General features: G+C 45.5%; 1 protein-coding gene across 1 annotated transcript in view; it reads left to right on the plus strand.

The window, feature by feature from the left end:
* Positions 1 to 9,961: 9,961 nt before the first annotated feature.
* The window catches only part of RDX (radixin), a 50,719-nt gene continuing 47,828 nt past the window's right edge, over positions 9,962 to 12,852 (plus strand). Inside the window, exon 1 of the mRNA XM_062615283.1 lies at positions 9,962 to 10,324. The gene's annotated coding sequence lies outside the window, so the exon portion shown is untranslated. The remainder of the gene's footprint in view (positions 10,325 to 12,852) is intronic.

A 12,852-nucleotide genomic window follows, 5' to 3' on the forward strand; every position in this document is an offset into this window, starting at 1 on the left:
GTCTTTCAGACCTTCTTCATACACAGTGAAATGAAAAAGGAGCAGCCTTTACTTGAAGATATGGTACTCTGAAATTCTTAGCATCCTAGAATTATCTTTCTCCCTTTCCTGACTTGTTTTTCTTTGCTGAACTTTAATGGAGGATGGTGTCCTGGGTTCAGCAGTAGCAGTCATGTTTTTTTTCCTTTGTGGTAGCTGGTGCAGTGCTGTGTTTTGACTTCCAGCCTGGGAACAGTGTTGGTGAAGCCGATGTTTTCGGTTGTGGCTAAGTGATGTTTACCCTGACCAAGGACTTTGTGAGGCTCATGCTCTGCCAGGGAGGAGGGGAAGCCGTGAGGAAGCAGAGATGGGGCGCCTGACCCAGGCTAGCCAGGGAGGTATTCCATACCACAGCACGTCATGGCCGGGGTGGGGGGTAACTGGGAGTTACCCGGAAGGACACGGGCTTCCGGGTGGAACTCGTTTTCTTGGCCGGTGGTATCGTATTCTCTTCCCTTGTTATTTTCTCTTATCATTGTTGTAGTTGGTAGTAGCGGTGGTGATTTGTGTTGTACATTGGTTGCTGGACTGTTCTTGTCTCAACCCGTGGGAGTTGCACTCTTTCGATTCTCCTCCCCGTTCCTCCGGGAGCGGGGAAGGGGAGAGCCCCGGGGGGGAGGGGGGATGGACCTCGATTGCTGTCAGCTCGGCACCACTCACTGGGAGTGAGTGAACAAGTTACCTGACTGGGTTTAAACCACGACAGATGGTTTGTAAGGTAAGGTTTGATTGCAACATAACTGCTACAAGATGGTGGGATGACTGGAGCGTTGGAATGGAAAGTTACAGGCTCTTTAGAAAAAGACAGGCCTGGCAGGTGGAGATGGGGAGTTGCTATTTATGTTAGGGATAGGCTGGAGAGTATGGAACTGTGTCTGGGGACAGGTGAGCAGTCAACAGAGAGTTTGTGGGTCAGGGTTAAAGGGAGAACAGTGATGGGAGACATTACTGTGGGGATCTGTTACAGACCAGCTGATCAAGGAGAACCTGCGGATGAAGCACTCTACAGACAGATAGGAAAAGCCTCACACTCACAGGCCCTTGTTCTCATGGGGGACTTCAACCACCCTGACATCTGTTGGAGCAACAGTACGGCCCGGCACAAGCAATCCAGGAGGTTCCTTGATTGTGTGGAAGACAACTTCCTTCTGCAAGTAATAGAGGAGCCGACAAGGAGAGGTGCCATGCTTGACCTCGTGCTCACCAACAGGGAAGGGCTCGTTGGAAATGTGGTGCTCCAGGGCAGCCTTGGATGCAGCTATCATGAGATGGTTGAATTTGAGATCCTCAGGACAGTGAGAAGAGCGTGCAGCAAGCTCACTGCCCTGGACTTCAGGAGAGCAGACTTTGGCCTCTTCAGGAACCTGCTTAGTAAGGTTCCATGGGATATAGCCCATAGTTGATATTCAAGGATCACCTGCTACAAGCTCAGGAGTGTTGCATCCCAACTAGAAGGAAGTGCAGCAGGAGGGCCAGGAGACCTCCATGTATGGATAAGGAGTTGCTGAGGAAAATTCAAAGGAAAAAAGAGGCTTATAAAAGGTGGAAGCAAGGACAGGCGGCCTGGGAAGAGTACAGGGATGTTGTCTGGGAAGCTAGGGACCAGGTTAGGAAAGCTAAGGCCCAGTTAGAATTAAACTTGGCTAGGGATGTGAAAGATAACAGCAAAGGATTCTATAGGTACGTAGCGAATAAAAGACAGACTAGGGACAATGTAGGCCCCCTCTGGAAGCTATCAGGAGAACCGGCTCCTCAGGATTTGGAGAAGGCTGGGGTTCTGAATGACTTCTTTGCCTCAGTCTTCACTGGCAAATGCTCTGACCACACCACCCAAGTCTTGGAAGGCAGACGCAGGGACTGTGAGAATGAAGACCTTGGGCCCACTGTAGGAGAGGATCTGGTTTGAGACCATCTTAAAAACCTAAATGTACACAAGTCCATGGGACCTGATGAAATCCATCCACAGGTCCTGAAGGAGCTGGCGAATGAAGTTGCTAAGCCACTGTCCATCATATTTGAAAAATCATGGCAGTCAGGTGAAGTTCCTGGAAAAAGGGAAATATAACCCCCATTTTCAAGAAGGGGAAAATGGATGACCCAGGGAACTACAGACCAGTCAGTCTCACCGCTGTGCCTGGCAAAATCTTGGAGCAGATTCTCCTGGAGGGCATGCTAAGGCACATGAAAAACAACAAGGTGCTTGGTGACAGCCAGCATGGCTTCACTAAGGGGAAATCCTGCCTGACCAATTTGGTGGCTTTCTATGATGGGGCTACAGAACTGATGGACAGGGGTAGAGCAGTTGATGTCATCTACCTGGACTTGTGCAAAGCATTTGACACTGTCCCACACAACATCCTTGTCTCTAGACTGCAGAGACATCAATTTGATGGATGGACCACTCGGTGGATAAAGAATTGGCTGGATGGCTGCACACAAAGAGTTGTGGTCAATGGCTCTGTCCAGCTGGAGACCAGTAACAAGTGGTGTCCCTCACAGATCAGTGTTGGGACCGGTCTTGTTCAACATCTTTGTTGCTGACATGGACAGTGGGATTGAGTGCGTCCTCAGCAAGTTTGCCGATGACACCAAGCTGTGTGGTTCTGTTGATAGGCTGGAGGGAAGGAATGCCATCTAGAGGGACCTTGACACGCTTGTGAGGTGGGCTGATGCCAACCTTATGAAGTTTAACCATGCCAAGTGCAAGGTCCTACACCTGGGTCGGAGCAATCCCAGGTACAGCTACAGGTTGGATTGGATATAAGGAATAAGTTCTTTACTGTGAGGGTGGTGAGGCTATAATGGGTTGCCCAGGGAGGTTGTGAATGCTCTATCCCTGGCACTGTTCAAGGCCAGGTTGGACGAAGCCTTGTGTGGCATAGTTTAGTGTGAGGTGTCCCTGCCCATGGCAGGGGGGTTGGAACTTGATGATCTTAAAGTCCTTTCCAATCCTAACTATTCTATGATTCTAAGACGAGGTGCCCTCTTACGGCTAAATTACCTCCTGGATTCAAAATTGCATCTTTGTGGGTCTGATGATGGTTAAACCTTGATATAAACCTAGTTCTGCAAATGAAATGTCAAAAATGTCTTGATCCATTCCTCACTTGCTATGCTTGTGAGGTGAAAAAAAAGATTCTGTGGGTTTATCCACTTCAGTGGTAGAGCTGTAGCTAGTTTTAATGACACATGCTTTGCTAGTATCAGTTCAGACTTTTTATTCCTGAATTCATAGAATCATCATATGGTTTAGGTTGGAAGGGACCTTAAAGCTCATCCAGTTTCAACCCCCCTGCCATGGGCAGGGACACATTCCACTAGACCATGTTGCCCAAGGCTCTGTCCAACCTGTCCTTGAACACTGCCAGTTATGGGGAAGCCACAGCTTCCTTGGGCAACCTGTTTCAGAGCCTCACTGCCCTCACAGTGAAAAATTTCTTCCTAATGTTTAACCTGGATTTACCCTCTGTGAGAAGCCATTACCCCGTGTCCTGTCACTACATGCCCTGTTAAAAGGTTCCAGCTCTCCTGTAGCCCCTCTTTAGGTACTGAAAGCTGCTCTAAGGTCTCCCTGGAACCTTCTCTTCTCCAGGCTGAACAATCCCAGCTCTTTCAGCCTATCTCCATAGGAGATGAGCTCCAGCCCTCTGATCATCTTCATGGCCTCCTTTGGACTTGCTTGAACAGGTCCATGTCCCTCTTGTGTTGGGGACTGCAGGTGCAGTCTCATGAGAGTGGAGCAGAGGGGAAGAATCACCTTGCTCAACCTGCTGGCCACAATTCCTTCAGAAGCCCAGAGTGCCTGTGGACTTATGACCTTGTACTCAGTACTAGCAAATTAACTCTGAAACAAGCCAGTGATTTCAGTGAAGACATAACATTTAAAATAAGAGTAACTGTATTTAGTCTCTACTTCTTTACGTGTTGTTACTGGGACTTTTTTGTTTGTTTCCAGAAGAGTTTTATGATTAAGAATTACACGAGTTTAGCTAAAACCAACTCTGCAAAAATTGCCATCTGTTTTCTTATAACCAAAATTTTCTTCTATTTTCTTAATAGAAGTGGGTTGGGGAGACCATTGTAGAACATCCCCTTAAAATAAGTGATGGGGTGTTTCCTTTGGTTCTGCAGGCATTTTTTGATCTTGTGATGCTACTGGCATGCTTTCAAGAACATCTCATATCTGGAAAACACAAAACTGAACATTCTACTTCAATTTTCACTCTTTTTCTTTCCTAAATAAATATTACAGGAATTTCCCATTTAAAAAAAGAAGCCCTAACCACTCTATTTGGCTAGAGCTGAGGGAAAAGGTTGTACTTCGGTTCTGAGGGGTTGTAGAACAGGGAGGCGATATAAAGCCGAGAATGCATTTTGCTGGAAAAGTTGCAACTCTCCTTCCACAGTCTTGTTTATTCCTGCTTGTTAATAAGGAAGCAAGCAAATGCAGTATAATTAGAAGTGGTCAGGACCACAGAATACTTAAGTGACTGATTCCTAGCAAAAAACTCTACTTTTTAATATCATTTTGTTTATTCATAAAGGTGTATGGTTGTATCTCAGAACAGCGTACATGCATCTTAGGGAAAAAACAAACAACTAAACAAAACCCAAAAAAAAAGCACAAAAGCATTTGGCTGGGCTCTAAAAGTTGTATATATTTTGCAAGCTTTCAAACACTTGCATCCAATTCCTTAATAATCACATTCCCTTTTTTTTCCCCAAACAGAAAGAGTCTCATCAAAAAATGCTGTCAGGATTGGTGCCTTTAACCTGCCTAGTACTTTACATCCTATTTTATTTCATTATAAATACTTAATATTATTTTGCTGAAGCGAGTACCTCCATGATTGGCAATAACTGATTTCTGATGGCAGCCACGTGATCCAGCTACTGCCACATTATAACTAAAATAAATGCTGTCACTAAAAACCCAACACTGTCACTGCAGAACAACTTGTGCTCGTCATAATAATTGTAACTATGAATGAGATAAAAGCATTACGTGGCCAGAAGCAGTAACTACAGTTAGGTGTCTGCTGTTAGATGACAACTTGATGTACCAGTGAAGGCATGTTTGGGTAACAGGAGACAAGAGCAGTGTCCCATCTCGGATACAGGAAATCAGACAGCCCACCCTCACTTTAATTGCAGAGCAGCTTCATTTGTTGACTTGTCTGTTGTGCAATTACCAACAGTTAGAAAAACAAATAATAAAATGATAATGGTGGTTGAAATAATAGCTGGAACATAACGACTGCGTAATACATACTCTGTGTACACAAAATAAATGCACAAATTATTACCACAGAGATGCAAATACTGGTTCACTTATAATGAATTAAGATCCATATTTGACACTGTAAGATAAACACACTCCTCAACAACTGATTTTACTACTTGCTGTCTTGTGCAATAGTATTAAAACAGCCCTGATGCAGGCTGACATGACTGCAGTGTCTTTGCTGTAGCACCAGAGACTAAATACCTAAGAAAGAACCAAATATGTGTCATTGGAAGAAGTCATCATATGCACAAGCTGCTCAGTGGTAACGCCTTTGGGTTTACTTCTCACTCACCCAGCCCCTAGGCAAGTGCAATTTGTCTGCTTCTGGTGGGCAAGAGAAGCGATGCTCTCCTGAAGTCTTTCACCAGCTGGAATTCACTGGGCTGCAGGACAAAACTTTTGCAAACAACCTTAAGGATTTTCAAGGTGTCTGCTGGCCAGCCAAGATTTAATGTCAACATTAGCGGCTAAGCCCCTTCAGGTAGGTTATTAAAACAAAGGTAGAATGGCCTGACACCCAGCCAGTTGCCAACACAGCAGTTCATTAGTAGGTTATCCTGACCCGTTTTTCAGATGCTTTGATCAGGTTTTCATGTGGTGTTTTCCTTTCTGTTTCCTGCATGTTCCTGAAGAGGAGGGAGAATTCCCCTTCCACATAATATTTTGCACACTAGGTCTGTCCTCCCTCATCAGCAATGCCCGTGCAGGGGAATATCTGGCTGAAGTGTCCTGGACATGGACTCTCTTCCCTGGAGCTGAGGCTTGTGGAGGTGCTGTCAACTGCAGGATCACAGTACTGAGGGGGACATAAGTGAGCTCCACACAGCCACGGTGCTTCAGAAAGGAATAGGACAAATCCCTCCAGCATCATACCACATTTCACCTTTTGAATTTGATCAAAGCTGAGGCTATGTATATGCATGCAGTAAAGACAACTTGGATTGTTTAATGTTACTACTGGAACCCTTACATATTTTCATTGAAATCTGTTTTTTAATAATGCTTTAAAAAATACTTTTTGGCATTATATACACTTACTTTTAAATGACAGACAAATTTAACAACAGACATAAACACTGTTACTTCAGACATTTATTGTAATTTCACCAAATATTTAAAATATCTGTGGATTTATCTAATGACCACAAAATTCTTTCAATTCTTTTTGTTTCTAGCAAAGATTCTAAAAGGCAATCTAGCATACTTGTTGGGAAAATGAGTACGATTAATGCCTATTAAGGTAACATATCCTATTACTGTTACTCAAATACCAACAAAAGAATAAACAATTTGTTTTTTGACCATACAATTAGTAATAGTAAAGTTACCCTGAAATAATTTTAGACTAGGTAAGATATGCTTCTGTAAACATATTAATAGCTGAGTATGTGTGTGTTGAGTCATATGCATAAATATTCCCAGCCAGAGTGGCTGGCTTCCAGGCATGCAGACTACATCCACGTACAACTGTTCATGCAAGGGGCATGGTATGAAGGGCAGAACTGCACTTCTATCCAATCTGGTGTTATAAATCCAAGCTGAATTATAGGAAAAAGACATCTTGCATACCATTTAAGGTGCCAAAAAATTCAGAAATTCCTCAAGGTGATTTTTTTTTCCTTAGTTCTCCTTTCCAAAATGCCTTGTCCAGTAAATGCCCTTGGATTGTGTATTTAGCTGTAATAAAAGTAGATTCTAACACACCACTGGGTCTTCACTAATGCTTTATGCCTTTGCAGGTGCATTGTAAAACAAGAGAAGTATTGGCCCCCAAAAGAAATCTTTACTTTCTAAAGTGATTCTAGGGTTGATTCTTCAGATAGGGCAATCAAAGTTTTAAATGTTTTGTTTTGAATGAAAAGCTGTATTTCGGCATTATTGCTGGAAGACAAAACTTCCTATCTTGCCCTTATGGCATTCTTATCTTTATAACCTACCTCTTAAAGAACTTTGTAATTTGATAAGGGTATCTGAAAGCTCTCTTTATTGCCTGTAGTTCTTTCTATAGTTTCTATTTCATGACTAAAAAGAATAGTCTCTAACTACACTTTTGTTTTTACTGCCCTGCAATTTTACACCTGTTAAGGAAGCAAGGTGAGACAAAAGCCACATTATACTGTTGACAAGGAAGATAAGAATATTATTTACCTTGACATTTTTGAGCAATAATATTCTTCATTTAACAGGGTAAGAGATAATGCATATCCTACAGTGATAATGAACAGATTGAAAGGAACTTTCTTCCACATGCTATCAACACTAGTAAAGAAACCATGTCCTACTGCAATAATTCTGTATGTGAGCCAGTTCACAATGGAGCGTTTTGGAAGAAAAGCGAGCCTCTAATTCAGTCAACTGAAGTAAACACATTTTACCTGTGCAGTGCACTGAACCACAGACAACTTCTTTAGATGACTGAAGGACATAGGGTTTGGTTTTCTGTGGGTTATTGTTTTTTTCTTTTCCCTTGGATCTTACTCTGACCTGCAGGAAAAGGCTGCCTGAACAGGGGAGAGTACATGTCATACTGACGGTGAGTGGAACCATGAATCTGCAGATGTTGCAGGACCCTTCAGAAATTTAATGTACTGCAAAATACTCTGTTTCAAGACAGGATGCTCTTCATGAAGAAGAAAGAGAAGAAGGAGCCACTGTCACTTCTTTCTTGCAGCAAAATGGCATAAACAAAGCTAGAATTGAAACTTCAGCCCATAAGAGGAAATGGAACACATCTTTAATAAGACTGAGATATTCAGTTTCTGTGGTGATGACTGCAAGAGAAACAACTCTTTGAAATACACAGTAAAAGGTATAAAATCATCACAGATTAAACTCATTAACTGCCCCTGGAAGAAGCAATTAAACTAATTCTTATATAATTAATTTTGTTATAGTTTGCATTATATAGTTATCTAGTTTATCGGAATGTTATTTAAAATTCTGTCCAAATTTAAAAAAAAACAGCTTAGTCAAGAGTTCCTCTGGGAGATCATTCCTTCTTGTTTGCCAGGCTGCTCTCCTTCTCCCCATCTCCCATTCATCCTAAAATGTTATTACTATTCTTTCTGAAACAGCTTTAATTGAAAATTCCTCTCACTTCTTCCCCCAGCCTTTCTTTATCAGACGGCCAGAGGGCTAGGTGTATTAATAGTAGCTGCATGACTCAAGAGCTGGTAACTCAAGTGGATCCCTTTGCACTGAGCTTTGCTGTTTGGCCACACTGGCTGTTTTGCCACCAAGCTCAGGAAGCACCCTGTAAACAAAAAATAAACTGCAAAAGCACAGAGTGAGCTGGCACTGCTACAACCTCTCCACCCCTCAGGATTCTCCTTACTGCTGTTTTATTCTCCATCCCTGTTAGGACTGTGAATGAAAAAATGAAAAAACGTATATGGAAAAAAAGAGGGTGGGGTGTGTGTGTCCCATCCTCCAGTGTAACTCTTTCTCCCACCTGAGTGATGAAAAAGGAGAAAGTGTCTCATCAACTGTGATTATTGCCCTCTACAACTACCTGAAAGGAGGATGGAGTGAGGAGGTGGCTGGTGTCTTCTCCCAAGTAACAAGTGACAGGACAAGAGGTAACGGCCTCAAGCTGCACCAAGAGAAGTTCAGATTGATTAGGAAAAATTTCTGCACCAAAAGGGTGATGAGACATTGGAACAGGCTGCCCAAGGCAATGGTGGAATTGCCATCTCCGGAAATGTTTGAAAACCGTGTAGATGAGGCCCTTAGTGACATGGTTCAGTGGTCCTGGCAGTTCTGGGGTAACGGCTGACTTGATGGTTGAACTCGATGATCTTACGGGTCTTTTCCCACCTAGCTGATTCCATGAAATGGAAGAGAACAGCGCTTTCTACTCGAACTGCATTCTGCATTTTTTCTTAAGGGTTCTCTTTGCTCTAGAGGCCTGTCAGCCGGAGCCTGTCAGCTCCCACCTCACCCCCGAACCCCGTCCCACCCACTGTGCCCGGCCGGTGACGCTGCCGGTTCCCTGCACCGTATCTGCGGAATCACATGGAAAGCCTATCACACCGTACCGCACCCGCCAGCACACACGCTTGCTTTTTCCTCGCCAGACAAAAAAGAAGGACATGGCATTTCCTCATGGAGCTTCGAATGGAAGACATTCACGCTGCCAACGGCCTCCCTTATCCGCGATCAGGCTTTACTGACGCTTTCCCTGTCTGACCGCTGTGCTAACCGAAGGGCTCTTCTCGTCTCCTTACTCACGCGAAGGAAGACTGAGCAGCTATTGTAAGTAAACACGTGCGGGCAGAGCCGGGTTCAGGAGGCTCCCGCGGGACGCTCGCTCCCCAAGCGCCAGCTCAGCCCCAGCGTGCAGGACGCTGCCAAAGGGCTCTGGCTAGGCCTCGGTACCACCGTGCCCAGCCGGGGCCTCGCAGACCGTACACTTCCCGCTATCCCTCCACCCTCCCCAGCAGCCTCCCCTCATGGCCACAGCATCATCATCATCATCATCATCATCATCATCATCATCATCATCATCATCATCATCATCATCATCATCGCCATCACCACCACCACTACCACTACCACCAGCGAAGCGAGCACGCCTCCTTCCGCGCCCGCGGAGCACTCACACCACTAGCCCCAGCGCCCCTCCGCCGGCGCCGGCACTACGAGCACGGGCTTCACGCCGCCTGTGGCGCAGGCCCAGTTGCGCCGCGCATGAGCGGGCGCAGGAGCAACATCTGAGAGGGGGAAAATCTGAGTGGCGGCGCCGCCGCCATATTGCGGATCTGTCAGCCGCCGCCACACTTGGCGCTTCGTCCCCGGCGGCGCCGCGAGCGGCACGGCGCGGCCCCGCAGCGCCTCCTGCCCCGCTGCGAGGGGGAGCAGCGCGGCGGGGGGTGGACACACACCTCTCTGCCCCGCCCCGTGAGGAGCGGAGAGCGCAGAGCCCAGCGCCGACCCCGGGGTCTCGTCCCCCCCCTCCTCACTCCGCTGCGCAGCGCTCTCGGGGGAGCGGAGCCCCAGGTGAGGCGGGACGCGGGGAGCGGCCGCACTGGCCCCGCAGGGCGCCGCGGGGAGCGAAGCGCGGGCGGCTGTGAGGGGAGAGCGGGGGCGTCGGGCCACGGGGGCCGCTCCTTCCGCGCCGGCAGCGGCCCGAGGCGGGAGCCCGCCCGCAGCCCTCGGGGGCGGGGGACACCGGTGCGCAGTGAGGAGACTTGTTGCGAGGGCGGTGCAGGGCGCCGATCGGGTCCGGGGCTCAGCTTCCGCCGCCGCCACATGGGTGGATGCCCCGGCTCGCCGAGCCCCCGCTGCCGATGAGGGGGCTGCGGGCGCTTTGTTGGGGAAGCCCCGGGAGCGCGCCCCGGCGTGCCCGAGCCGCGCAGCCCCCGCTGCATTATTCATGTCCCCGAGCGTCGCAGCTCTTGAGGTTACCGTAGACATGTGGCAGTCGGGTCGGGCAGCTGACTGTGGCGGTGTGGAAGAATAATAAGGAATTACTTCATAAACAAGTGCTGCGAAGCATCTGTTGCTGTCTATTGTTTTCAACAAATGCACAGTTTTAGAGTCCTTAAATACTGACCGACGTAATGGGCACAGCGGCCCTGAATGAGCCTTTGTGCATTGTTTTTTTCTTTGAATGGATTAATGTTTTCTGCAAGTCGTGGGCATTTGTAATTAACCTCGCTGCTTAAAGCCTAGCACGGATAAGGGGCTTTAGTTTCAACTTTGTGGCATTCACTTCTGCCAGTTTTCTTAATTTGAACGTGAAAAAAAAAAATAACTCTTTGGACTTTATGCCAGCCCCAGCTAATCACATCAGTTGCAAGGTGCTATTAAGCCTTTCCAGTCTATGCAACATCCTAGACAAGTATTTCATGTTCCTTTTTCTGGTACAGGCTTTTAAAAAGTTTTGGTTTGGTTTTTTTTTGTGTTTTTTTTTTTTTTTTTTTTTTAACTGAGTTATGGGAGTGGCAGTCCTGAGTTTTAATTAATTCTGTCTTTGTGACTGGTTTGTGTCAAGCCTCAGACATGTCTGTGCATCTTAGTCTGGTTTGCTGTCATCAGAGGTGTTTGTCATCGTGTTTAGGTCACAGAAATGTTTTGAGGATGCATGTGTCTGCAGCACCTCACAAACCGAGGGATCACAGAAATACCCTTGTTGCTGCTAGCTCTTACACAGTGTTGGCACAGTGCTGCTGGGCAGTATGTGTTGTGAGAGAAGACTTGGAGTTGGTGTACAGTAACATTATGGCTGCTGTGATGAGGTAGTTTTCTTGATTGTTAAAGATAAGAGAAAGTAGTAACTTTATTAGGTTATTCAACTTACCAATTTTGATCTATTGATGTAGCATAACAGAGGCTGTGAGAAAAATAAAGTACAAGTGAGTGCAGTGTTCCCAGATAGGCAGCCTCCCAGCAAATGGCAATTGGAAGGCAGTGGCATATTTCCAAGCTTTGTGCCGAAGTGACACAGCTCTTCTATCAGATTGGGAGACCAGAGAGCAAAAGTACAACAAACAGCTTTAGAAAACACATGGAAAATGGCATGGTGTGACATGTCAGGAGCTGTCCAGAGAGTTTTCCTTGAATGCTGACTGAAAGAAATGGTGTAAAAGTGTTAGGAGAGATGACAAAAAGAATTCTGTCTTGACTCTTTCTGCCATTGCAGAGGAGAGAATTGCAGGGCTTGATAAATTGCCAGAAAAAAAGTTGGTTCACAGAAAATTAGGTAAAGCCATAGAGAGAGTGAGAATATGGATCCACCTACAAGATGCAAAATTAGAGGGGTAAGAAGTGCAGAAGTTATGATATTAGAAGGTAGTTCCTGGTAAAGAAAGTTACTTTAGCCATTGCCAGGATAAGTATGTGGCCTTTCTTCAGCATTCTTGCTCTGCTTTTTTAGAAGGGGTACTTCACTTGGCAGAGGTAAAGAGGGAAGTTAAGGTATTACTACTTTCTATTGGATGTGTTGAATACATCAAAGCTGTCCTATTACTTTGTCTTGCATTGGGAGTCTGTGGGAGTAGAGGAAAGGGAGGATTTTCAAGTCTATAAATGTAAACAAAGCTTTATACAAACTTCTGAAGAAAGTCCTGATTGTTGAATGATACTGATCCATTAAAGCAGCACTCTGTGTATCTTGCATGCTCAGCAAGTTTACCCCAGAGCTGAAGGGGCCTAGGTAAACTTTTTCTTTTCAACATTGAAGGGCTGCATCTGTGGGTTAACTTTACCAGGAGGCTAATTCTTAACTGTGCTTTGAATTTAAAAGCTTCTTTTCCTTTCTGTTTTAGATGTTTATTGAGCACTCTGTGAAATGAAACCTTCAAGTCATGTAGTACAAGGAAAAACAAATACTGCATTGGCCCCAAAAGGGAGTTAATAATCTTTACACTAGAACATTTCGATTTAAGAACACTAGCTAGTGTATATGGACACTTCAGGTTTAGAAGTTACCTTTATCTTACAGAGCCAGTTCTAAGAGACTTAACAGCATCATTTAGAAGACATGATTTTGAAATGGGATATACTCAGAATTTTGGTTATGTCAT

This window comes from Pezoporus occidentalis, unplaced genomic scaffold, assembly GCF_034315485.1.
Source record: "Pezoporus occidentalis ecotype Australia unplaced genomic scaffold, CSIRO_AGI_Poc_V1 ctg18, whole genome shotgun sequence".
NCBI lineage: Eukaryota > Metazoa > Chordata > Aves > Psittaciformes > Psittacidae > Pezoporus > Pezoporus occidentalis.